The sequence below is a fragment of the Uloborus diversus genome, chromosome 4 (assembly GCF_026930045.1).
Source record: "Uloborus diversus isolate 005 chromosome 4, Udiv.v.3.1, whole genome shotgun sequence".
In the NCBI taxonomy this organism is placed as follows: Eukaryota; Metazoa; Arthropoda; class Arachnida; order Araneae; family Uloboridae; genus Uloborus; species Uloborus diversus.
The window spans coordinates 145023828-145051087 of NC_072734.1; positions in this window are offsets into that span (position 1 = coordinate 145023828).

A 27260-nucleotide genomic window follows, 5' to 3' on the forward strand; every position below is an offset into this window, starting at 1 on the left:
CTAAACTAAAAAGTTTTATAAATAGTAGTCATTAAAAAAAAAAAAAAGATTTAGATAGATTGAGTCGTTTTCTCGTTGTTTATTTTATCTATTTCGTAAGAATAATTTCTCGAACTACACTGCGCGGCATAAAAATTGCTTCTGAGACTATTCCTGCTCATTCTTCAGTAAAATGAATTCCTCAACCCAAAGAACACACGTTTTATCTCACTAGTCACCTTTTTTCTGGAGACATCCCCTCTATGTTTTTCTCTTTTCGATAATTTAATGACCATGATTTGGATTTTGAGGGGAAAGGAGAGGAATTTTTTTTTTCACTGGTAAAGGGTAAATTTCTACTAAAATGTTAGAGACTTTAAAAGTTCAAAACCATTAATATCTGCAGAGTTTTTTTAATGGTCGAGTTTTACTGACACATTTTTTAAACTTACTTTTTACTATAACAAAGTATCGACGAAAATAAGTCAAAAAATAAAATTTTTTATTTTTTATACGGATCTTAGGTCCCCTAACTTATATTTAGAGAAATAATCTCCATTAAAAACTATTACTGACACAAAACGCTTGACATTAGTGCGACCAAATTCAACGAGATATTACAGTTTAATGTTTTAGGGGACCATGCAGAAGATAAGATTGGAACTTACCGCTCTTTCAGAAGAATGACATGTTGTCAAAGTAAAAAACACAAAGTATTTATATTTTTCAACAATAAAAGCAAATATTAGGCCGTGATACGCAAAAACACAGTGAAAAATCTCAAACAATTTGAAAAACCACACTCTATGTACACATATAGTTTTAAACAGGGCTGTGGAGTCGGAGTCGGACTGATTTTGGGGTAAAGGAGTCGGAGTCGGAGTTGTTAGAAAACTTGCCGACTCCGACTCCGACTCCGGGTTTCTTTTTTTCTTTCCTTTTCACTGACTCTCCTTGCATTTTTTAAAAACTGACTACCAATTGGTTCAATTACATGTATAAAAAGATACTAATGAGAAAATAACTGCCATTATGGCAATCAGCTAGCCTGAATGCTTACCGAACTTACTGTAGCCGTCCTCTAGTTTGCTTGCTTTTTAACTTAACTAATAGCGACTGTCAGCAAACGGTTTTGTTGCCTAACATTTTCAAGTAATCACTTTCAAATAAAAATCGAAATATAGTGTTTTGTTCGATCTCAGTTATAAAATAGCGAAAGAAACGTAACAAATTAATAAGTCGAGGCCCGTAGCTATAAGGTTGAAACGTTTAAGGGTGATCGACAAATTCAAAAACGTTCTGGCGCGAAAGCACGAATCCAAAAGATCCGATGAAAAATAATCTAATGTTTTTTTCTTTATTAAGACTATTTCTATAAGCTTGGTTCTCACTAAAAAGTATGGAACAAAATAAGTGTAAATGATTTCTTGATTGCAACACTCAATAATTGCAGCTAATCTTAAAATCTTAATATTAAGGTTAATTCTATAGCAAACAATAAAATTTAAATTAAAAATTTAGCGAAGAAGAAATATAGGTATAGTAAAAGCTATTCGTACAAATTTGTATACCGGCCGCATTTTGTGTAAAATTAGCTCCTGATGTATATGTGCCCTATTTTGGTTGAAATTTGATTGATGAAATATAATTTAAAATATATTCGCGAAAATTTTCAGAATTAAAGTATTTATAAACTCTGAAATTAACTTTGGGTGTCATCTACCTGATGGGTGTCACCCAGGGAAAACCACCCCCTCTCAAGAACTTGGATTTAGAAAAAAAAAAGTTTTTTTTCTCTCAAGTTACAGCTTTCAAAAATTGAAAGCACACGATTTGATCAATATCTATTTGTTAAACATTAAAGGGGGGCAAATTGCAGATAATCCTTTTCAAATTTTTTAAAAGGGATTTTTAAGTCATCTCACTTCTTAACTCGTAACTGTTGGAAAATTTGATTTTTAAATTGAATTTCTAACGTTGTATGCGTCTTGGGTTTACAATAAAAAACAAAATGCGAAATTTTCATGAAAAGGAATCAATATTTCAATCTCTGTTTAGAGGTTTTCCCCCTTCCCCTGAAGGGAGAGAGGGAGTTGAAAAAATACAATTAAAAAAATCAAAAACATCCGGAGTCGGAGTTGGAGTCGGAGTCGGGCGTTTAAAAATTCAGGAGTCGGAGTCGGGGTCGGAGTCGGCCATTTTCCTTCCGACTCCGCAGCCCTGGTTTTAAACACTTGTTTACTGCTATATCGTTCCCCAAAAGGTGTTATTGACGGCAAGTGAAAAGTGGTGTAAGTCAAAAAACGCTGCGTTTTATATCTCGGTGAATATTTGTCGTATTAATTTCAAATTTTTTGTGTTGGGATTATTTTTAGTGGAGAATATTTCCGTAAATATCAGTTAGGAAACCTGACGCCCGTATGAAAAGTTATTTTTTTTTTATTTCCTGACTCATTTTTATTTTTGCTTCAAGCTTTAAATGTCTGAACTCCGCATCTGATTTTCAACATTTTTGCAATTGGAAGTATGCATCTAGGACCAACGGTTGTGAAAATAAAGGTTTTTGCAGGTTAAAATGGAGCACCCTGTATATAAACTCTAAGACAAAAAAAAAGTTGCACCATGAAGGAAGTGTTAGAATACAATGACATTTGGAAGGTATGTTAAGTGTATATGGAAAAGTAAATGATTAGAAAATGAGAACGATATAAGCAAAATTTATTGAACAACATACACAAAATGGGTAACATTCAGTATGGGGTATGGCCGCCATTATTCCGAATACAACATGCTAATCGTCTTGGTAACGAATCGTACAGGTTCTTAATGAAGTCCTGTGGTAGTCTATCCCATGCTGCTTTAACTTTGTTACAGAGTTCCGGCAGATTTCGAGGTACGGATGGAGTGTTGACATCTCGTTCCATGGCATCCCACACATTCTCGATTGGGGACAGGTCTGGTGAATATGCCGGCCACTCCATGCTGTCTAGGCCTTGAAGACAAGCTCTAGAGACGGCAGCAATATGGGGTCGAGCGTTGTCTTGTTGGAATAGCGGCCGAACACGGGTGCTCAGGAATGGCAAAGCAACTGGCTGCAGGATGTCTTGAACGTAACGTTGGCCGGTCAAAGCACCGTTAATGAACACTATAGGTGATTTTGCATCATATGCAATTGCGCCCCACACCATGACACCAGGTCTCGTGGACGTATAACGCTGTACAATAAACCGTAAATCTTGGCGCTGACCACGTTGCCTCCACACGCGGATTCTATTGTCGTCTCCACCAAGACAGAAGCGGGACTCGTCAGTGAAGACTACGCGATACCATTCGACGCTCCATGTCCGTCTTGTACGGCACCATTCCAATCTTTTCCGACGATGCAATGCTGTTAATGGCAGTCGTCGTAACGGTCTACGTGAGCGCAGTCCCACGTCGTGCAGCCGTCGGCAAATGGTGCGACCACTTATTGGCTGATTGATGGAAGGTCCCACAGCCCGTTGGATGTCTGCAACTGTGCTGGTTGGATCGTTACGAGCTTGCCTTACGAGCCTCCGGTCCTCCCTCGGTACGGTTTGTCTCGGCCTCCCTGAGCCTGGTTGACGCTGATATGTGCCTTGTTGAGTCCACTGCCGCCAAATGCGTGCAACAGTAACATCAGTGTAACCAACGTGCTGTGCTATCCGTCGAAATGACCATCCAGCTTCTCGGAGGCCAATTATGCGACCCCTTTCGAACACTCCTGGTTGCGTAAATTGCTTGTGAACTTTATTTCGAGGCATAATCCAATGTTAAACGACGTAACTAACAAATCAGATTGAGTTAAATTAAAATTGCTGCTCTACTGGACGCCCTTATATAGCTGGTCTTGCGCTGTGCTTAGGGCCACCCTGCGCGCGTTGCATGCGCAACCCTAACCTGGAAATTTAATCATTTGCATATCTTAGGCAGAAGAACCATCCCTCCAAATTTCATTCACATCGGTCCACACCTTCCTGGTGCAACTTTTTTTTTTTTGTCTTAGAGTGTATATATATATATATATATATATATATATATATAGGATTTAAAAATTGTGATAACTTGTAGGTATGCAAACGACAAATGAACAACATTATTAAAAATGAACAAAAACAAGAACAACAATATAAGCAATTGATCTGCTTCTTCGTCAGTGGGTGGGAGCAGCATACCCTAACCGAGCCACACAGGTTTCGGAACGCGTCGCGAGTCAGCAAGTAAACCATATAATATACATAATCAAACAACGTTTGCAAAAGATACAAAATTACATTAATTCATTAGCGTATATTGCAAATTGCAGCTAATAAATGTTCTAAAGAACAGCCAGATATACATTTTTTTTTAAATCCACAATTTATAAAAAGGACAAAATGGAATTAACGCAAATATGGCATCGATGTTTAAAGGCAACTTGCTGAATCGGAACGTCCCCACCCATACCTGCAAGGCAAAAGGAGGGTAACATTACTTCATATAAAAAGACTTAAAAAACTCACTGCCCCCACGAAAAATCTTGCTTCAAATTCATCCAATGAAACTTATTCGGATAAACTCAAGTCGTTCCGTAATCCAAAATCAGTACTCTTCAGTCCAGTCTGCACGGCACACAAATTCCAACATCCAACTGGAAGCGTTCCACGTGGGACTTGAGCAAGCAGTTATCATCACGGTTATTTGCATAACCGTGCATCCAAGTGTTTAGGAGCAATACTGCCGCTACTTCTGAAAAAATTGACTGTAATACCGAATGAACTTTAGAGGGAAATTGTTATTGTAAAAAAGATTAGCAAAGAAACGGAACATTTGCTTACTGTAATTTTCATTATTATTACAAATTTTACTGAACCTGTTTAATTCAGTATTTAGCGCTGATATAAATCAGCGCTTATGTAAATTGCTATGCCAGTAAGGCATAGAAAGAGTATTGAAATTGAAATTATTCCGTTTGTCGTATAAATCTAAATTTATAACATTGTTTTCATTTTTTATATTAATATCCAAAAAGTTAATGTTGTTATCGTCTTCATTTGCACAATTAAGGTATAAACAATCAGGATAAACATTTTTGTGTTCGTTAGTAAAATCAGAATTTAAAACCAAAATGTCATCTATATAACGAAAAATTTTCAGGCTCTTATTGGATTTGATAACATAATTATATTCGTAAAAAAATAGAAAAAGGTTTGCAGCTGTACTAGAAATAGTTAGTACCCATGCCAATGCCGTGGGTTTGCCTGTAGATTGTACTATGAAAATGAATAAAATTATTGTTGAAACAAAAATTACAGAGATTTAAAAAAAGATCTCCGTTAATTTCGAGTTCCTCATCGAAAGAAAATAAATCGAAAATATCTTTGATGTTATTATAAAGTAATTCGATGGGAATGTTGTTGAAAAGATTCTCAAAATCAAACGTTTGAATAGATACAGGTGTGCAACCAGATTTAAGTCTGTCGATAATTTCATAACTATTATCAACAGACCAAAAATAGCTAGTATTCTTGAATTTTTCTTTGAGAAAAACATAAATGGATTTCAAATATCCTTGTAATTTAATGTCGAAACATTTGTTTATGCTGCCCACAGTGCAGCAAATAAATCTAAATTTTATAGGAGTTTTGTGAAATTTAGGTGTTAAAAACAGGAATGGCATTTTTTTATTATTAGAAATGGAAAAAGTTTTGGAAAAAAGGTTTTTACATTGCCTGATAAAGGCATTGAACTTTTTATGAATAATTTGTTCATTCAAATTATATTTTTCATAATATTTAGAATCACTTAGTTCAGAAAATTTTTTTGTCATATAGAACTTTTTTCATATAATAGCATAATTATTAGCTGCCTTATCGACAGGCACAAAGATAAAACTTTGTTGCATTTTTTTTGATGTAATTGATATCATCTTTGTATAATATGAAGTACTCATAACCCTTATCGTTGCGAAAAACTTTAGTAAAATTTTGGAAGCCCTTATGAACATGGTACTTCCATTCAAAAATGCATCAACAGGAATGCTGAATCTGTAAGCAGTATTTAAAATGAAGATGTTTAAGTCCTGTGAAAACATATCTAAAGCCACTTTTTATTTTATATGCTTATTTAGTCTAAATTTAGTTCCGAAGGACATCATATGTCTAACATTTTCATTCTTAATTATGTTCAGATTGCCTGTGATAATGTGCTTATGATGTGTATCAACAAATTCCATGAAATCAGATAGATCACAGATGCATTGCTCCTCGTCATCTGAATTAGAGGAAGCAAACTTTCTATAATTAAAGATAGTAGAACTGAAAGGTTTGTTGTATTTATACGTAATGATAATACGAGTATCGTTTATAGGAAAAAAAGAGGAAACTTCGTGGCAAATTTTATTTAGATTTAAATTATTGAAAGATTTTTGCTGGAACAAAACAGTCAAGTAAATAGTATCTTTTGTTTTTAATTTGTTGTTGTTTATTTTGAAGTTAATAAGATCAAGTAAAAAGGTCTTGAAATTGCTTATTCATGCATTTATTACAAATGAAAAAACAAAAATTGTAAGACGTGTATAAGGAGCTTGGCTGCTGATGCTACACTGAATAATTCCTCTTTACCTTTTTGCAAATTCAATAATGTAATCTATAAAATCACATGCAAAATTTGTGGTCAATGTTACGTCGGTCAAACTTCCAATAATCTGCATATTAGAATAAATGTACACAGAGCACAAGTTAAAAAATGCAACAACCCTTCCTTTGAAATACTTCATTTTCGATTACATTCATTTTTACTTAAGTTTTTCTCAACGATAAGGGTTATGAGTACTTCATATTATACAAAGATGATATCAATTACATCAAAAAAATGCAACAAAGTTTTATCTTTGTGCCTGTCGATAAGGCAGCTAATAATTATGCTATTATATGAAAAAAGTTCTATATGACAAAAAAAATTTCTGAACTAAGTGATTCTAAATATTATGAAAAATATAATTTGAATGAACAAATTATTCATAAAAAGTTCAACGCCTTTATCAGGCAATGTAAAAACCTTTTTTCCAAAACTTTTTCCATTTCTAATAATAAAAAAATGCCATTCCTGTTTTTAACACCTAAATTTCACAAAACTCCTATAAAATTTAGATTTATTTGCTGCACTGTGGGCAGCATAAACAAATGTTTCAACATTAAATTACAATTATATTTGAAATCCATTTATGTTTTTCTCAAAGAAAAATTCAAGAATACTAGCAATTTTTGGTCTGTTGATAATAGTTACGAATTATCGACAGACTTAAATCTGGTTGCACACCTGTATCTATTCAAACGTTTGATTTTGAGAATCTTTTCAACAACATTCCCATCGAATTACTTTATAATAACATCAAAGATATTTTCGATTTATTTTCTTTCGATGAGGAACTCGGAATTAACAGAGATCTTTTTTTAAATCTCTGTAATTTTTGTTTCAACAATAATTTTATTCATTTTCATAGCACAATCTACAATAAAGTAAAATGGGCTGGGGAAGGAGGGGCGCTGTAAAGCGTAGAGCTCTACTGCAATGCTTTTCAGCTTTTCCCTATTGTGCAAAAATATTCCTCTCTGCTGTCTCCTAAACATTGGTTTCCCTTGTATCATTGAAGTAGATGCAAATTCTGAGAATATAACAGTTTAGAATCCAACAAAAACCACTGCTCCTTTGTCTAGTTCCCTCCAAATTTCTTGGTGCTTGTGCCAAATTTCTTGCGTGGGCTCTCTAGGAAAGTGGGGAATCTAGCTTGCATTAAATTTTGCTGCTTATTTTAAATTCAAATGAATTCAAAATTATTACTTGTCATCAATACAGTTGAATAAAATTTTCATCTATAAAAATCTATTTTGCTTATTTTTAAGGTAATCTCTACCACATCAATTTGTCAAATTTCCGTAGCCCCCCCACAAAATAAATTTTGGGCTACGCCACTGATTGCACCCCCTCCGAAATGAAATCCTGGCTACGCCACTGCTCCCCGATTACATTTTTTATGATATCATCTAATTTGTTTGTTCTAAAATCCTTAATTAAAGTAAAGTGAAGCAGAATCAGTTTTTTTAATCTTTTTGATTAAATATTTTTGTAAGTTTTGACGGATATCAAACCTTGTTTTAATTGTAAAAGAAATTGTTCATGTTGAAAATATTTTTTTGTTCTTTTAGAATTAAACCCTCGTTACTCTACGGAATTATTCAAATTCATTACATTCCCCATTACGAGTCGGAGATTGCAAAAATAAACCGGTAAATGTGATAAATATTGAATAATTGATCACATTTACCAAGCTTATTGGTGATTGTGTATAATCACCGGTAATTATATACAATCTCCAATTTATCACATTTATCGTAACATATACATTTATGATCGAAGTATATAATCTTGGACACTATCTTTCGGAAGTACAAGAGGAAAGCAATCACTTCATAAAAGTACTTTTATTATATGGATCATTCTCCAGAAAATGTAACTTTTGAAAGCAAATATTTTTCAATTTCGAAACCTTTTTTTTCCCCTTTTTTTAAATTCTTACATGAAAGTGTTATCTACTAGAAGTAACCATAAACAATGGCCCAGCTAAGTTCCAATTATTTTACTCATTAATAAAAATAATTAAAAAAAATTCGTTGTTCACGGAAATAAAAAAAAAGAAAAACTTTCAATATTTAAAAATCGAGGCCAATTTAATATCAAAGTAGTAATTTTGGTCATTGTACAAACAATTAGCTATTTTAATGATTAGTGGGAACATAATATTAAGCCCTCTTGATTAAAGTACGGCTTAATTAGTAATTTCAAATGTATGTTGAAAATAGTATTTAGTAAATTTGGAGATATACTGACTATTTATAATTTTCTTAAAATGCCTATTATTGATGTATTTCCCCTCCATTAGTTATAGTTATTTTCATCTCAGAAATAATGACATTGATAAGGTCTCACGGAGGTGAGGATCTTTCCTTTAATATAGGCCTAATTAGATACACTTTTTATGGATTTTTTTCCTTCGTTGCTACAGTCTGCACAATGTTAAGCATATGAAAACATATTCACTTCTTTTTTTTTTCAATAATTAACATCCCTGAAATTTAAGTTCACGGAGGTGAGAAATTGGAATAACCACACTAAATTTTTAAAGCAAAATCCATCTCCTTGTTTTTCAAGAAAAATCTCACAACTTCAACTATGGCTGAAAATAAACAAGGGGGCTCGCTTGTATCATGAAAAGTAAAATTTGATGTCATGACTGCCACGTGTTAATGAGGAATGACATTTTAAGTTTAGGTAACAAAGGTGATCATTTTTTGTGTGACATGACTATTTATCCTAAAAAAACGAACTAAAATATAATTAAAATATTAAACATACTTAAACAATTAGTATTTGTGACACTTGTAAAAGGAATAATGAATAAATAAATATATACTTTTAATTAAACAAGTTATTAAGCAACATAAACAGTCACACCAGGTGTGTGACAAGCCACGAAAGTGAGAATTCACATGTTTTGTACCAAAAATATATTAAAATAAAAATTATTATCAAAAAAATTGTTGGCAGGTTTAAATAGATATATTTTAATGAAATTAAAAACCATTGTTAAGTGAATTTTTCCTTTAAGGTTTTTCAATAAAAGGCGTGTGACAGAAAATTTACACTTTTTGAAGAATGACCCATATACAGAAGCGTCAATACGGGGGCGGGGGGGGGAGGCCCCGGAGGAGGAAATCATCTGGGGCGGGGGCACTAAAAGTGGGTTTTAAAGTTTATTAAGAATTAAAACACTTTACTTCTGGAATTTTCCTTCAGTATATCTAAACTGCATTTAATCTATCAACTTCAAAAGAAAAGATCGCACACTGTAGCGAGAAGTGGGTGGTTGCATATTGATCTGGGGTTAATTTTACTTGAACGTCATTCACAATTTATACTTTTCTTTTAGTTTAAGCTTTCGTTACTCCACAAAAATGAAAATGAGTAGTTTCTAAAAATTTTACGAGCTTCGTGTTTACATAAAACATTCTTGTTCACATAAAACATAAAGAGTTTTTTTCGTGGAGTGAAAGGGCGAGGTAATGGTGTCTCGGGTACCGGTTTACGAGCGCCATTGTTACAATTCAGATATATTTCATAGTAGCATTATGACGCATTGTATCAGCATTTTTAACTTAACTTTAGCGGTTAGAATTGGCATCTTTGTCATAAAACAAACTCGTTGTTATAAAATTATCCACTGACGATAAACAACGTGCACAAAGTATTCCCAGAAATTGAAATATTGATTATGCCTCGATTATATACACATTTTGAATTTAATTTTTTATCTTAATAAACATAAGAAAAAAGGGGGGGAAGTTTATTTATTGTGTGAAGAACTGCAATAGTTCATAAATTTAAAATTTTCATCTCTCTTGTCCTTTAGAAAAACTTTACCGGTTAACATTATCCTCCATTCCTTTTAAAATCAAAATAATGGCTATGACATTATCAAAAACTAAAAAAGTAAAAAAAAAAAGAAAATTAATTTGAATCCTGAAATTTTGAATTCAAATTGTTTTTCGCAATCACGAACTGAGACAGGACCCTACTCATTGGAGTTATTGTTTCTAGAAACAGCTCCTGTCTCCCCCCCTAAGCCTGCCCCTCCTCCTGGGCGGTTACGTGTGCATAGTTGTGTGTGTAAGTGTGTAGGCTTGTGTGTGTGTGCGTAGACCTGTGTGTATGCACGTAGGCGTGTGTGTGTGTGTGAGCGTGCGTGTGTGTAGGACATGGACGCCTCCGACCAGGAGAAGCGGATAGGTCAGGACCGGAGCAGCTGCGCCGCGCCGCGCCGCCAGCAGAGGACGGTGGGCGGTGGTGCTGCAAAGGCTTCTGGTCCAAGCTGAAAAAGGCACGGACCTCAAAAACGGTCAAATGAGAACAATAAGCAATCGTGATTGCTCAAAAAAAAAAAAAAAAAGACGGGAGCTACTTTCAGAAAAAGGTTAGGGATAGGGAAAAACGGTAGCCTTATTTGGATTCAGGAGGTCATTTTTGCATAAGAATAAGCAAGAATGGTATCGGAAGCATTGTGAACATTTTTTGTCACTCCAATTTGTTTAACAGTCAACCGTAAATGTAAAAAAAAAAAAAATGACTTGTCATAGATATGATATGTATATTTAATAACATAAATATGTATTTTGTACGATACTAAGCAGTTAGGGGGAAAACTGCTTTTTTTATTCATTGGTAATTGATTGATCTATTGAAAGGATAAATTAAATGAAGAGTAAATGTTTTTCAACAACAATAATTCTTTGATTCTTTTGGGTCCTGCATAATCATTTCAGAGTTACTGACAATATCATTTATTTTCGTCATACAAAAAGACCCTTTGTTGCGTTTTTGACATTCAAAGAGTGATTAATCTTGAAGCTAAAAAGACCGAACGTATTTATGAAAAAAAAAAAGAAAACTGTCAGATGCATTGTACGTTTTCATAAGACGAAAATCATATCATTAAATTAAAATGTTTTATTTTTTAGTAAGGAACTCAGCGAAACATTAAATATAATCTTTAAAATTCAACAGAAAGCTTGTTTAAAATATTAAAATTTAGTGATTGTTGAACTCAATATCCAAAAAAAGTAATAATTAATAAATAAAATAAAAAAGCCTCTGTCCAGGCTTTGCATTTGTACAAGGAGGGAGAGGCCTTGTTGGGGAAGTTTTGTGGTACTCCTATACGCATCTTTGTTGAAAAATAGGAACCAGTTTTGAAAAACTCCGACTCTAAAGCTACACGCACCATCTACAACGATAAGTTTTCTCATTTTTGGTTGGTGACTTCCAGTTAGTTAGTCTTTTTCTCAAATGCATAACTTTCCCATGATTAAACTGCTTTAATGCTACAACAGCTGGGTGCTAACACATGGTGTAAACATCTTATTTGTCAGCAACAATAACACAAACTAGTTCCAAATCTATTTCTTAATAAAACTTTCCAGTACAAGTACAGAAAACACTCACATATAACAGTGACATAGCTAAAAAAAAAAAAAAAAACTTTAAAGCAAAAACCTATAGAAAGAGAGGTGCAGCAAAACTAGAGATCGACTGATCATTCTGCATTTGGTTTCCATTTGATGATGTTTAACACGGGGTTTCCAGCAGTTCTATTATTACTGTAGAGTAGAACATACGGCTAAAACACAGAACATGTTTAATTTCTGTTAAAATGATAAATACATAAATAAATAAATATTTATATAAAGTAGTGATAAAAAGAAAACAAAAATTATGTAGCAAACCAAACAGAAAAAAAATATTAAAAATTGCTGGAAAATACTGACTGACGCGAGCTGGATATAACACGATGTGTTCATGAGTAATGTATCTCAGAGCTTACGCAAATTTTAGGAAGATTATTAGGGCGATATGCTCAGAGCAATATTAGGAACATAGGCAGTATTTGGGACCCTACCTTAGAGATTTTCAAGAAAGTCGAAAAATAACAATTTATAGCTTTCTGATTTAAAATATACTATCTCTGGGCATAAGAGTATCTAGTAAACGTATTTAAAATGACATTTACTAATAAGGAAATGTTACAAAATGCTTTGGAAGTATTTTCTTACATGTAACACATAAATTTCCTTCCAGCTTATAAAAGACACAATCTAAAGCAAATTAACTACACTTCTCGAAATTCCTAAACTTCTCTCTAATAAATGCGAAGATAAGTATTACTGATCTTCAGTTTTCCCAATTTCATACGAAAGTGACACAGCGTGAGTTCAATAATGGAATTCTCGTATTAAAGTCACTAACTTTAGTACAGATGCATCTGGGTTTCATTTCAAGCCTAAAATTCCGTATATTTCATTAAACAATTCTGCTTAAATGTATCGAGTTGGAAGAACTTTGTAAGAAATGTTTCACTCCTTACGATTGAAATTTTTGAAAAAGATCTCAGTAGGAGTTAATTACCAACAAGTTAATTAAGTAGTTTTTGAGTGACTACAAGGAAATACACGTTATATTTCGTTTTTTAATTTTTAAATGTAAAAAATGGTTTATAAGGGGTAAGGGAGTGTGGTTCAAAGCGGGTAGGTCGCCCAAAGTGGGTAGGCCTTCTTATGCCTCCGCATGGTGTGTAAGCGGGATGCATGCGTATGTCGTGTTTACATGAACACCTCTGAGTTTTAACCAGTCCCAGCGAAGCAGCAGTGAAGCGGAATGGCGCAAAATGGCTTCAAATTAAAAAAAAAATACATTTCTAAAAAAAAAGTTTTGTAACTTGTGATTCGTCGAAGACCAGCTTTTATTTTTGTTTCTCAATAATATTACGTTATTCTGATACCATCCACATATAAACTAGAACAATCATTCCGTTTTTAAATTTATTAATTTACAGTTATAATTATTGAAATAAAGGACGTGCTTTTAGGCAAAGCGACTCGTGCCAAGCAAGTATATGATTTAATGATGTATTCATTTATAATTTCTTGACACATGTGCTGACTTAGATTTTATATTTCAATAGGATAAGTACTGCTTTAAAAAGTTATTTTTATGGACACAATCAAATAGTCTATTAATTTAATCAGTTATTTCTTTATGTTTTATAAACAAATGTATAGACTTTAAATTGAATAAGTATAACTTTTTTATATGTATTTTGTATAATGACAGGTAGCTAGTCAACTAAGTTATTCATTTATAACTTCATATTTGATTGGCAAATGTACAAAATCACAGTTAGTTAAGCTCACCCGCTTTGGGCCCCCTGGTGCGAGTTTCCATGTGTTTGTAATGTTTAAAAATAAATAAATATTGGGTTTAAAATAATACAAAAATCACTTTTTATTTTGAAGTTCAAGAACCCTGCTAGAAAATGAAACCAAAATTTGTTGCGATAAAAATTGAAAAACTGCAATTTTCAAGCGCCTACCAGCTTTGGGCCACCCTCCCCTATATATTTTATGTTTCAGAATGAAAAATAATACGCCAACTTATACCTGTATCTGTTGTAAGTAATTACAGATAATGGTCGAAGTATGAAACAATTTTCCCCAGATCAAAGCGTTTAACGGATTAGTAGAGATATTTCGGGGTGCGAAGAATCAGTCATAAGTTAATTACAAGGGGTTATAGTGTGTATACCGTTTCAGAATGCATCCGAAATTAACATAGTCTACTGAGATAAAACATATTGTTTGCTCTTGTAATGATTGTACGAATGTAGGCAAGAAAACTAAGATTTACTTAAAACTATTATATTCACTTAACATATGTACAGTAAATTAAAATAGCATTCTAAATAAAATTAAAACCCTTCTTGGTTTTATAAAAAATCTGCGACATGCAGTGTAACGGAACAGTGACCGAATGTTGTTGAGATACATCAGGTAAGAAGCCATTCGTTCTCATCGAGCTTAGCTGTTTTATGCTCAAAGTCACGTGTTCTGCCCTCTGCGGACAGCGCATTTGCATGTGGCCGCAGACACATATCTCTACACTTGAGTCGAAGTAAAAGACACAAGATATTGAGTTTGAGCACACTTGAAAAAGGTCGAGCCTTTTTCATACTGCTCCGAGGAAACGTAAAGAAATCGGTGTTTCTCACAATTTGTGAGGAATTGTGACTTGATTTAAACTACCATATTTAACTTATTCTTAATTTGAGCAAATATTTTCATCTATATTGGATTCCGCTCCCCGCCCGCTTGATGCCGCCCATCAACCCTCTTATTTGGTTCTTGAAGATTTAAAGCACCTGTTAAGAATCTGAATAAAATACGCGCAACAATCAGATAAAAATTAAAATCTCTTTCTCTTCCCGTAGAAAATAATTTCAGTATAAAAAGACCAGTAAATTTAGAAAAATATTAAAATAATTATTAATATAAAATCTTAAAACTAATTCCCCCCCCCCCAAAGACAAAAAAACATTTTCAGAAATATGCATGGGAAAAAAAATAAAAATAACGCTTTAAATGGCACGCCTCCCCTGTGATACAAACTAACTTTTACCAAATTTAACAGCTGTAGGTACTAAGAGGCTCCTTAACGTAGGAAAACTGCCGTTTGATACGCTTGAAAAGTTACTTTCAAATTCGTGGTCTCTTGTAACATTGGGCTCTATACCTATGGGCTTGAATTGAGATGACACGATTAGATTTCACTAAATTTTCAGCCCTTATATCTGCTGTTCAAATTTATTGAGAAACTTGGAACAAGCTTAATTTGATTCAGAAAAAAACCTTGTCGAGTGGCATAGAATGTTAAACGGTGTGGGAAATCTTTCATCCCTTTAGCAGGCAAATTTTATGGAATGTTAGCTTAAGAAACAACTACAAAAAAAAAAAAAAAAAAAAGCTCCGAGGTGCAAAATTTTATTTTTAATTGAGTTTTTTATAAAGTTTTTTTATTATATTTGTTATTGAAAGTTTTTTATAAATGGAATCAATCAAAGTTGGTGGATAGTCTCTATCAATCGCCATAGCTTTGAGATAATTAAGTTCCACTTTAAGAAGTTCCGATGAAGAACAAATATTAATTGCGCGATACACAAAAGATTTGAAAGCAGAATATTTTTGATTTTTTCAAATAAATCCCAAACTAATGTTCTTAACGGAATCATCATCAGAAATAATTTGGTTGTTTTGCCATTCTTTCCATCTGTAAACTATCAGGTTGCTATGATTCTAAAACGGTTCCAATTCCAGATGGTGCTCTCTTCCATTAATAAACTTTCATTATCTTCTCTTAAAGATCCTATTCACCCTCTTAATTATTGTGGAATTTATAAAATTAAGTGTAGTTGTAAACTTACCTATATTGGACAGACTAGGCGTGCTTCAAAATTTCGCTTGAAAAAGCATCCAAAATTACGTGAAAAACAACAATTAAATAAATCTAATATTGCTCAACATTGTTGGGATTCGAATCACTGTTTTGATTTCAACTCTTATCAGAAAATCTAAAAATGCCCCAATTTAACAGATCTTGACTTTTGGGAATATTTCCATATTTTGAGGAACAGTTATAACTTAGTTAATGATCCTGAAGCAGTTCGTATTTTTCTAATGTCTGGCTCCCATATCTTTAACACTGTCCTTTCCCTATCCATTTTTTCCAATCATTTTTATCTATCTTGCTTTGTTTATTTTTAACTTTTTTGACTTGGTTGACATTTCCTCCCCTTTCTTCTATTTCTTTATTTTTTTGCTTTCCCAAAAAAAAAAAATTGTTTTTGGTTTATTTTATTTATTGATGTTTTATTCCCCTTCCATTCTGCTTTTCCTTTCTTGCAGTTCACGGTTATTGACATTTTCTGTTTGTTTAAGCTTTGGTTTAATATTTATCCGATTGAATTCCTTCTATCGACCTTACTGTACCTCAGAGAGAGCTCCTGGCCTCTGTTTGCTTTCCTATTAGTTCCTTACTGGTTTATAATTTTCTCATTGGTGTTTGGCTAATTCGCTATTTTTATCTTTTAAGCTGTATGCTTATCTGCTCTTGGCTTTTGTCAGATGTCTTTTCATCCATAAGCTCATTACTTTTTGCATTGAAAAAGGCGTTTCCTGTAATGCCGATACATATCTCTGCAGTAATCTGCGAATTTGTGCTTTTCTGACGTTGTTTATTTCTTACTCTAAGCAGCACTTACCCAAGAATCAACCATAATCTTCCTACAGCAATAACTGTAGCACGCTTTTGAAACGATAAAACTTGCAACCAGTCGGAGTCGACTGATTTTGGGGTAAAGGAGAAAGAGTCGTTCGAAAACATGCCGACTCCGACTCCGGTTTTTTTTCTTTAATTTTCACTGACTCTCCTTGCCTTTTTAAAAAAACTAACTACCTATTAATCTGATTACATGCTACTGATAAGAAAATGCTTGTCATTGTGGCAACCAACCGACTTGATTGTTTATCGAGCTTTTTGTAACAGCTACTTACACCGTCTCCTAGTCTGCTTAATTTTTAACTTTATGAAGGTGATAGCAACTGTCAGTAAACAGTTTTGTTGCCCTATCATTTCCTAAGTAATCACTTGCAAATAAGAATAATAGTATATACTGCCGGCAAAAAAAATCTTTACATTTAGTTGGCAATTAAGAGCTAAACATAAAAACTTCTTGTCCTGATTTTATTTGGCATGCTCCCTAGTTATTTGGTCGAATACCGAATATTCGTCCAGATTGTGGACAAATATTTGGTATTCGGCCATCTCAGAAGGGAGAATGCCAAGTAAAATCACGACAAAAAAAGTTATGTAAAATGTTTAATTGTTAACCAAATATTAAGATTTTTTTGGCCAGTACTGTACAAACTAATTACATTTTTTAAAAATATTTTTGGGAAAGTATCTCTTATACCCACAGATATATAAGCATTTCTTTCAAAAATGCAAATTTCATTTTAAAGTTTTCGGCTCATAGAACGCATTATTTTCCGTCAACCGTTACTAGACTTTCAGAATATTTGACAGCACACAAGAGAAACATAATAATGAAATTTGAAATTAAAATATTGAAAATTTGTTGAAATATGAACGTTTAAAGCAGTTGAGTTTTCACTGCGCTTGCTCGAAAGATATCAATTTATAACCTTCATAATCCAAAGCCCAGATAGATTCTTCACCTCATGATTAAATTCCAGTTCGATATTTTAAAAAATCAAAAAGTTATCAGCGATGTAATGAGCCGAATTTCAATGATTCTTGGATAGGCGACGAATCGTAAGGGGTTGATTGCAAACTGGTAACTCTTGCCTGCCGTCATTCAGTGTGATTCGTAATAAAAACAAATTATTAGCGAACGATCCCTTACGAATCGTCGCCTATCAAAGAATTATTGAAATTCAACTCCTTAGATCGCTGATATCTTTTTGAATTTTTGAGACATCGAGCTGGAACTTTATCATGAGGTGTAGAATCTATTTGAGCTTTGGAATATGAAGGTTCTAAATTGATATCTTTCGCGCATGTGCAGTGAAAACGCAACTGCTTCAACCGTTCATATTTCATCATTTTTCCCATATTATAACTTCAAATTTTATTATTATGTGTCTGTTGAATGCTGTCAAATATTCTGAAAGTTTAGTAACGATGACTGAAAACTGTGCGTTCTATGAACCGAAAACCTTAAAAAAAATTGCGTTTTAAAAAGAAATGCTTATATCTCCGCGAGTATAAGAGATACTTTCACAAAATATAAAATAAAATTCTACATAGTGCTGGCAAAAAAAACTTTACATTTGGTTAGCAATTAAAAATTTTACATAACTTTTTCTTGTCGTGAATTTACTTGGCATGCTCCCTTGTAAATTAGCCGAATGCGAAATATTCGGCCACAATCTAGACGAATATTCGGTATTCGACAAATAACTAGGGAGCATGCCAAGTAAAATCATAAAAAGAAGAAAGTTTTTAATTGCCAACCAAATGGAAAGATTTTTTTTTTTTTGCCTGCACTACATTCTTTTTACCTCGATCTCAGTTATAAAATACACTGTAAAAATTCCGAAACGTTACTGAGTATTTCCGTGTAATGTTCAGGATTTCAATGGTTTTTATCCACTTCCTGGAAAAATCAAGTATCACTGTCAAAAAGTTTCCTGAATTGCTACAGGTTGTACGAATGCAGATTTCTCACTGTTGTGAAAAATATTTAAAGCTACCAGTTAAAATATTAATTGAACGTATTTATAAAGTGTATCAAATTCAGATCGGTTATGGCCCGTTCATGCTGATTAAACTCCCAAAGGGAGCGGAGAAGTATGGACTAAGTTGCTTGGCGAGTAAAATTCTCGATACGTGTTTGCAACCCTGGGTTAGCTTTGATCGTGTTTGCAATACTGCGTATGGAACTTTCTTAATAAATTAGGAAGGTGCCAAGGTATTATATTATATTTCCTAAAATTTATTCTAAAACTCCAAAGACAAGCCTAGCTTTAAATGGGAAGATTTCTGAATTTTTCAGGAAGCTTCAGGGATGATTTCAGGAAGGTTACTAAATTTTAGCGGAAAACGTTCCTGTTTTTTTTTTTACAGTATCTTACTGGCAGAAAGTGGGTCCATCAGCTGCCCATTGTTTTCAGGGACGTTTCTGAATTGTTTTTACTGTGTAGCAAAAGGAATGTATGAATCTCTTGAAACTTTTGAGGGTGATTGGTAAATTCGTGTTGGCTTGGCCCGTAAGCGCAAATCCAAAAGATCCGATAAAATATAAATGTTTTTTTTAATCTAAAGACTTCATCTAAGAAAGCTTGGTCAGCACTAAAAAGTTCAAAGTAAAATTAGTACATGATTTATTGGTTACAACACTCAATAATTGTAGTTAATCCTAAAATCTTATTATTAAGGTTAATTCTAAAGCTGCCAATAAAACTAAAACTAAAAATTGAGCCAAGAAATGCAGCTACAGTAAAAGCTATTCGAACAAAGCTGTATACCGCCGCATTTTGGGTAAAATTTGCTTCAGACGTACATGTACCCGACCTCTCCCCGCCACATAGTTCAATATTTTCGTTGAAATTGTTAAGATGAAATTTAAGATTTAGGAGGATATTATTGGGGAAATTTTTCAGAACTAAAGTATTTCAATTTTTATAAACTCTAAGATTAACTTGAGGTGGTACCCACCAGATGGGTGTCGCCCGGGAGGGGGGAGGACCGCCCCCTGTCAAGAAAAGTTTTTTGACTAAGCAAAAAAAAAAAAAAAAAAAAAATCCCTCAAGTTACAGCTTTTAAAAATTGAAAGCACAGGATTTGATCAACATCTGTTAGTTAAACATTCAAAAGGAGCAAATTAATCCTATTCATTTTTTAAATGAAATTTTTAAGTAATCTCAATCAATCAATCGCAACAATTGGATAATTTGATTCTCAAATTGAATTTCTAACGCTGTACACATTTTAGGTTTACAACAAAATACAACGCGAAATTTTCATAAAAAGGAATTAATATTTTAATCTCTGTTTAGGGATTTTCCCCTCTTCCCATGAGGAAGGAGGATTTGAAAAAAAAAAAAGCCGGAGTCAGAGTTGGAGTTAGAGTTGGAGTTGGACGTTTCAAACTCCAGGAGTCGGAGTCGGCCATTTTTCTTCCGACTCCGCAGCCCTGGCTGCAACGTCCATGGCAATTTCTTTTTATTTTAATAGATGCATGCTTTTTAACTTAACCTGTCCACTCTTCATTCGGACAACCCTTCTAAATACATTCTCTAAAATTATACAAAGCAAAACAAAGAAATAGAGAGTGATACATTTTTTATTTAACACATCTGCTGGTAAGAACATTTTTGAAAGAACGAGTTAGAGGAGAGGAAAAGCGTCCTCATCTTGGTAATGACTAATAGTAATAACTAATGGGGACAAATACTTAAAGAAAAAATGTCACCGCTATTTTTCTTATACATAAAACCTAAAAAAATGTAATGGAAACACATTAAAATTAATTTTATCTATTCAAATAATTCCATCGTTTTAAAAACCTTTACTTTTCACTTATTAACATGAAGGCTCAAACGCAAAAATGTGTATATCATTACAAAAGTTGGTAACTTGTTTAAAACATAGTAGGTAGTTTATTTTTTTTTTAATTTTAAAACTAGTGTTTAGTGCAGTACTCTTAGAAAAAAATCTGTTAAAATATTAGTTATACATAGTTGACATTCATTAGCATTGATTTTGATTAGAATTTTTCACCTAAGACATAACACTCAACTTTTTCTGAGAATAACCCCACGATAACAACCTATAACATGCAGACACACACATGTTTGTGTTTTATTTCTTTCTTTTGATACTCATTATTTTGGCATTCTTTGGAATTATGGAAATACTTCGTCAAATTTCGGAGTCACAAAAGTTTTTAAAACACAGTTTAACTTTAATAAAGACCCAAATGCATCGTCAGATTGACTATAGCCCTGAATATTCAGAACGAGACCCTTGTTACACGCTAAGAGAATTATTACTAATCTCAAGTTTTCCGAATTTTAGCTCGGAGCTACGAGTTTAATATTAAACATTTCCTTACCAAGTCACCAATTTTAGTACGTCAGCTTTTGGAGCTAATTTCATGGTTTCAAGTCTTATCTTCAATTAAATCGACTAAATCTCGGTAGCAAAGTTTATTGGATTTCCAAGAGCAGACTTGGGAGAAAGTATTTCGTTGTCTACGATTGCAAATGTTTAAGAAAAGAAAATACTATTAAGTTGAGATTCGGAACGCATAATTGAATAATTAGCACCCAATTAGTGAATGAACGACCGCAATTTTGAGCGGGGAAATTATTTAAAAAGGAAAATATTTAAGTTTCAATTTTTACGGTGCAAGTGCGTTACTGTGAAAAATAAGTGGAAAATGTTCGCCTTCACACAGATTTTATTTTATATTCTACAATTAAAACAAAACTTATTAGACGAACCCCCTAACCCATTGTCTCTTTTACTAACTATTCAGAGCTCTAACGTATTTTGTAAAGGTACTCTTATTAGTGTCAATTACTATTGTATTCTTAATGTCTAAACATTTTAAATGTATATTTGTTCAATAATTTTCTTTTTTTACATTGTCAAAATATTGTAAGCAAAAGAATGTTGTTACTGTAACTTTTTCTCCTGTAACAAATGCGTGAATGACTTAAACTAAGGCTTAACTGTCTCCAGGGCCCTACTCAACCGGCAAATCACATCTGTGGTAGATACGGGGGAAGCTAGGGCTTAATGTAATGCAATGTGTGAATTTATATAAAGTATAGTGAGCAGCAATTTATTTATTTTATTTGACACTTTTCATGATTTAAGATTTCATTTTTTGCAACTATTTCGAAGGTTTTCGAAATTTTGATTTATCTACCAATTTTTTTCGTCTTATTTTGATAGCTTTTTTGGATTTTCTTCTGAGTCATTTATCACTCTTACTCAAAATTTTTTTAGTATGTTTTTCATTAACGTTTTGATATTTTTGATTCATAATTATACTTTCTTGCACTGAAAAAAAATTATTCAATGCAAGGAGCTCTGAAACTCGCGCACGAAGATTTTTGTTTTATAAATTATGCCTTATTCAATCTGGAGTGCTTCAAGTGCACCTTGAGATAGTTTCTTCATAGATTGAGTTTATTTTTTTTAATAATTATGCATAAATATCTAATAATTTTAAAGCGGAGAGAGAAAATCGATTAGTAGAGTATAAAGCACTTAAAAACTATTTTTGGGAATATTTTGTAATTACGGTTATAAATGAAAAAATAAAAAAAAAGCGTACCCAGAGTGGAAGAAAGCATAAACAAGTCCAACATTGAAACATTTGTTAAACTATTTCAAATAGCTGAAACTGACTTTGATGTGCATGTTTTAGTTTGGTTTTACAGGCGTTACTCCAAGTTACTTCGTACATCATCTACTCACCAAATGAATCTAATCTAAAAACACTTCATCTCTTAAAAATATTAACAAAGATATTAGAATAGCTTAAATTGGTAAAACATTATCGACACGCGTTTCGGTTTACAAGGAGCTCTTTCTGCGATGCAAGAACTAATGAGCTTATGGATTCAACTACATTCGATGAACAAACTCCAGGCGGATAGATAAACAGTTGAAATGGTGAGTGCAGCATTAAAGCATTAGAGGAACTATTTCAAATAGCTAAAACTTGCTTTTAAAACGAACGATTTGTTTGATTTTACAGCGGTTAATCCGAATTACTTAGTACATTATCTGTCCAAATTGTATCTGATCTTAAAACCACTTCATTTCTTTAAAATATAAACAAAGACATTAAAATAACTTAAATTCGTAAACGTTATCGACTTGTGTTTCGGTTTACGTGGAGCCCTATCAGCTATGCAAGAAATAATGAACTTATGGATGCAACGATATTCGATAAAAATCTCCAGGCAAGATACGAGGCGTGTATTTTAGTAAGGTCCGTTTTGTTATAGACACCAGTAGTTCTCGTGCATACTGCAACGAACACGTGCGTCGTGTACCGGCATGCCTCGGGAACAACTGTGCTCATTTTCAGCTCTGTAGCTAACCTGTACTGATCTGTGTTATGATTTCATATTGTTTCAGACTATCAACTCGCCCTCCACATGTGAGGTTCGCTCAGTGATACGGCAAGCAAGGAATCTGTCTGCTGCAGAAATTCATCGACAGATAAAGAAGATTTCGCTTCCACTGAAGCTATCAAATCGTCTGTAATCAAAGAAGGGGCGACCGGAGCGCCCCTCATCATGGACGTTGTCACGGCCATCTCTAAATTCTCTTACCCATTTACGCACTTTTGCTTTCACTCATAACAGTATCACCATACACTTCACAAATCTGCCGATGAATTTCTGTAGCAACAAAAAACGTATCACTGAGCGAACCTCACATGCGGTGGTCGAGTGATAGTCTGAAACAATATGAAAGCATAGAACAGAACCGTACAGGTTAGCTACAGAGCTGAAAATGAGCACAGTTGCGGTATGCGCGAACTACTCGTGTGTATAACAAAACGGACCTTACTTAAAAAAACATGCCTCGTTTAAACAGTTCAAATGGAGAGAAAAATTAATTTCTTGCTAAAAAAAAAACCTTTTAGCATTCTGAGATTTCAGCAAAGATTTAAAACCTTGTGAGCATGCTGCATTGAGCTTTCCTTTTCTCTTTTCAAATTTCTATGATCTATAGTGGATTAGTACTTTTTTTCCAAAAGTTGTAGTCTGGAAAAAAAAGCCTGCAGTCAAAAAATTGGTTTTAAAAAACCCACTGCCCACATAGCCTCAGATTGACGCTGAAAACAATTAAAGGTTTATTTGCTATAAGCAAGATGAAAATTGGTCATAGAAAAATAGTTGAGAAACATCAATTGTCTGCTAAAACCGGCATAGCCTTAGATTGGGTGCTAAATTTAATTCGAAGTTTACTGGCTGATACAAAGGCTTGATGAAAACATGTTTAATCAAATTTACTAAATAGTATTAACAGCAAAATTAAATTAAACTATTATTAACGAGCGTGAAGAAATGGAATTTCTACCAGCTACAAGGCCTCAGAATTTGCGCTAAAACTCTTTTAACTATAATTCTAATTAAGTTAGAAACTCGGAATAATTTAATTTTAAGCAGAATGTTATTAATATTAGTTTTCACAAGAAAAATTGTTTGCAGGAAAACTAGCTCCTGAAAACTTCTTAGTTAGATTGAAATAAAGAATATATATCAAACACGAACGTTTGTTACCTGCATTGCAAACAAAAAAAAAAACAGTTTGCATTATTTTTAAAATAGGGTTTTGGCAGCCTCTTTGTTTTATTTTTTTTAAATGAAAAGGGAACTACAGCTCCCTTTAGTAAAATTCTAAAATGAAAAGTCAATGAAATTTTGCATTTGCCAGCTGGTTTAAACGTGCTTTTTTACTTGGTTGCTGATAAAAAAAATTTCAAGCCTTTGATTTTAGCGTATGTCACGTCACAAGAACACAATGGGTGAGTGATATATACGCTAAAATATTGGAAAAGTTCTGAGAAAGGAAAAAAAAAGTAGCACTGTCAAAGTAAAATAGTAGTAAAGTTGAAGAAAACCGTGAATGTTTTAACAAAAATGTCAAAACATGCTAGACGCAGAGAAAAAAAAATACACCGTTGAAATTTCCTATTGAGAAAATGGGGTCTAAAAAAATAAAAAAAAATTCTGTTGAAAACAAATGAAGTATGACAAAAGAATGAACGTTGAAATAAATGAAAAAGTTAATATCCTTAAGGAACAGAAGAAAGTTAGACTATTAGATTTTGTCTTTTTTATTACATATTTATACAGAATATTATCCATCCTTAAAAAATTGAAAGGAATGTAATTAAAAACTTGGAAATTATCAACCAACTCAATTGGTTTGATGATGGATGCACTACAACCTGGTTAAGATTCCAAGTAATCAACAACCAAGTTCAAGTAATATTTTTGAGAAAATGCAGCACGATCGTGAGTAATACAGGTGAAATATTGCTGACAAATTAACGAAATTTTGTGTACATCATACTGAAGAGATGGAAACTTGCTTCAGCAAAAAAAAAAAAAAAAACCCAGATAGTTGGAAATTTTGCCACCAGTGGATGTGTTTAATGAAATTCATTACGTCACGATCATCAAAGCTCGATCCACGTGACTTATAACTTTGGAGGCATTTCAAACATCTTGTAAATCTTTGTAACCCTAGAAATTTATCGATCTTAAAATACAGCATGTCACATACTCGTAGCGCTTCAAAGAGCATACTGCGGTCAGCTGTACAAAATGCTATGTCACGATTCTAGAAAGTAGACGAAAATTATAGTCGTCCTATTGAACTTGCTTTGATGCAAAAGATTTATTTTAAAACCGCGTCTTAAATCTATGCGAATAACACAGAGAATATATATGTATGTATGTGGGTATGTTCCCTACACAAGTCCACAGTTTATGTCTCGACCAAAATTGACAGGGATGTACTTAGGCACCGGAGAAGGAATGTAAGGGTATATCTGAACGCCAGAAAAGTACCGAATCGTTCGAATTTTCTTTTAGGACCCGAACATGACATTAAATGGCTCTTTCTGCTTGAAAGAGTTATCCGACCGGTTCGATTTCAGTCTCATTCGAAAACGCACAAAATAAACACCTGATGTAGATTTACTTCCTTTGGAATTCCCATTCATCAAGGCTGTAAAATCACCCGGAGAAAAGTTATGAGCTTTTTTAAGCAAAGGAACCTCAATATTAATTTTTTTCTCGACTGTGAACAAATAAAATTCTTGCTTTTGTTTTGAAGCATTTCCTGTAACCTGGGAATTTAAGAATTTTCCTTTTTGGTTATTTTTCCGCGATTAGCAGGGAAACTTTATAGATTTTTTTCTTTTTTTCAAGCTTGATTGTTGAGCACGCGTTGCTTGACATAACTTTGATGTTCAAGTTGGACCGCGCAAAGATGGTCGACGCAAGTAGTGTATAATAAATTTGTAAATCATAAAAGTGCTCCATCTGGAAATTTTGAACTATTTTTTATTCACTTAAACAGATTCCTACCCCTTCATAATGTAGTACACTAAATTTCATTAATTCCTGAGCAACAATTTCACCCGTAAACAACTTAAAAGTAGGATCGTTTAATTAAGGGCACCCTATTTATACTCTGAATAAATTGTTCTGTTTTGGTGATTAACTGTACCCGGAAAAAGAGCATGACCGCCGTATTTTGAACCCATACCGTGGATAGTCGTTAATACCGACGCTTTGGGGATTTCATTTTTAATATTAATCACAAAAGATTTGAAATAAAAATATTTAAATAGAAATCAATCTAAAAACGTTTTAAATAATCAATACCTATAACGAAGACTGGATTTTTGTTTTAGAATTGCCATAACTGTTTAAAAAGTCTCTACTCGTTCTAATTTTCTCCATAGTTGATGATTAAAAGTTCTTTTTTATGAATGTTTCGAAGGTTTTATATTTATTTTAATCTGATATTAACTACAATAGCTCAAAACATTTACTTCATTATCAAGTTATGCGTAAAAGAGCATTTCAAAAAGATTATACAAACATGTTTTATTTGCTCTTATTATATTTTTTTTCGGAATTTAATTTCCAGCTAGCTCGTAATTAAATTTTTAGAGTAGTACATCTTAAATGCAGTTGTTTTAAATGTTTTCTCTGTCTGTGACATATTCTTCTTTCCACCCACGCACATTCATATTATTTTTGAATATCGAGTTTTCTTTTTAGATTTCTAATATCTATACATTTCAAGTTTTTATTAAGAAATAGGTAGTTAAATTGGAAACATTTTTCAAGTCATCATTCATTAAAATTGGTTTCAATCGAATGAACAAGTGTTTTTTCAATACTTTGAAACTATTTCATACTTTTATTCGTTAAAAAAATCATTGTATCGCTTCTAACATTTTCGAGTTTGGGAGAAAGAGAGAAACAAAGAGCGCGAGAGAGAGAGAGAGAGGAAAAAAAGAAGAAAATAACTGCTTTAATTACGAATAATAGCATAAAATGTCAAAAGTTTTTCCCCGAATTCAAAATTTTATACCGTACGCAGCTGTTTGAGTTTGACAGTGAAGAGAAAATTGGATAAATCTTAAATTTAATTCGTAGTATTTGAGGTGGAAGATTTAATCATGTAAAACATGTGGAAATACTTTTTACAGAGGTCTGCAACGCAACAAAAAGTCTTGAAATAATTTACAAGGACTGTAATAC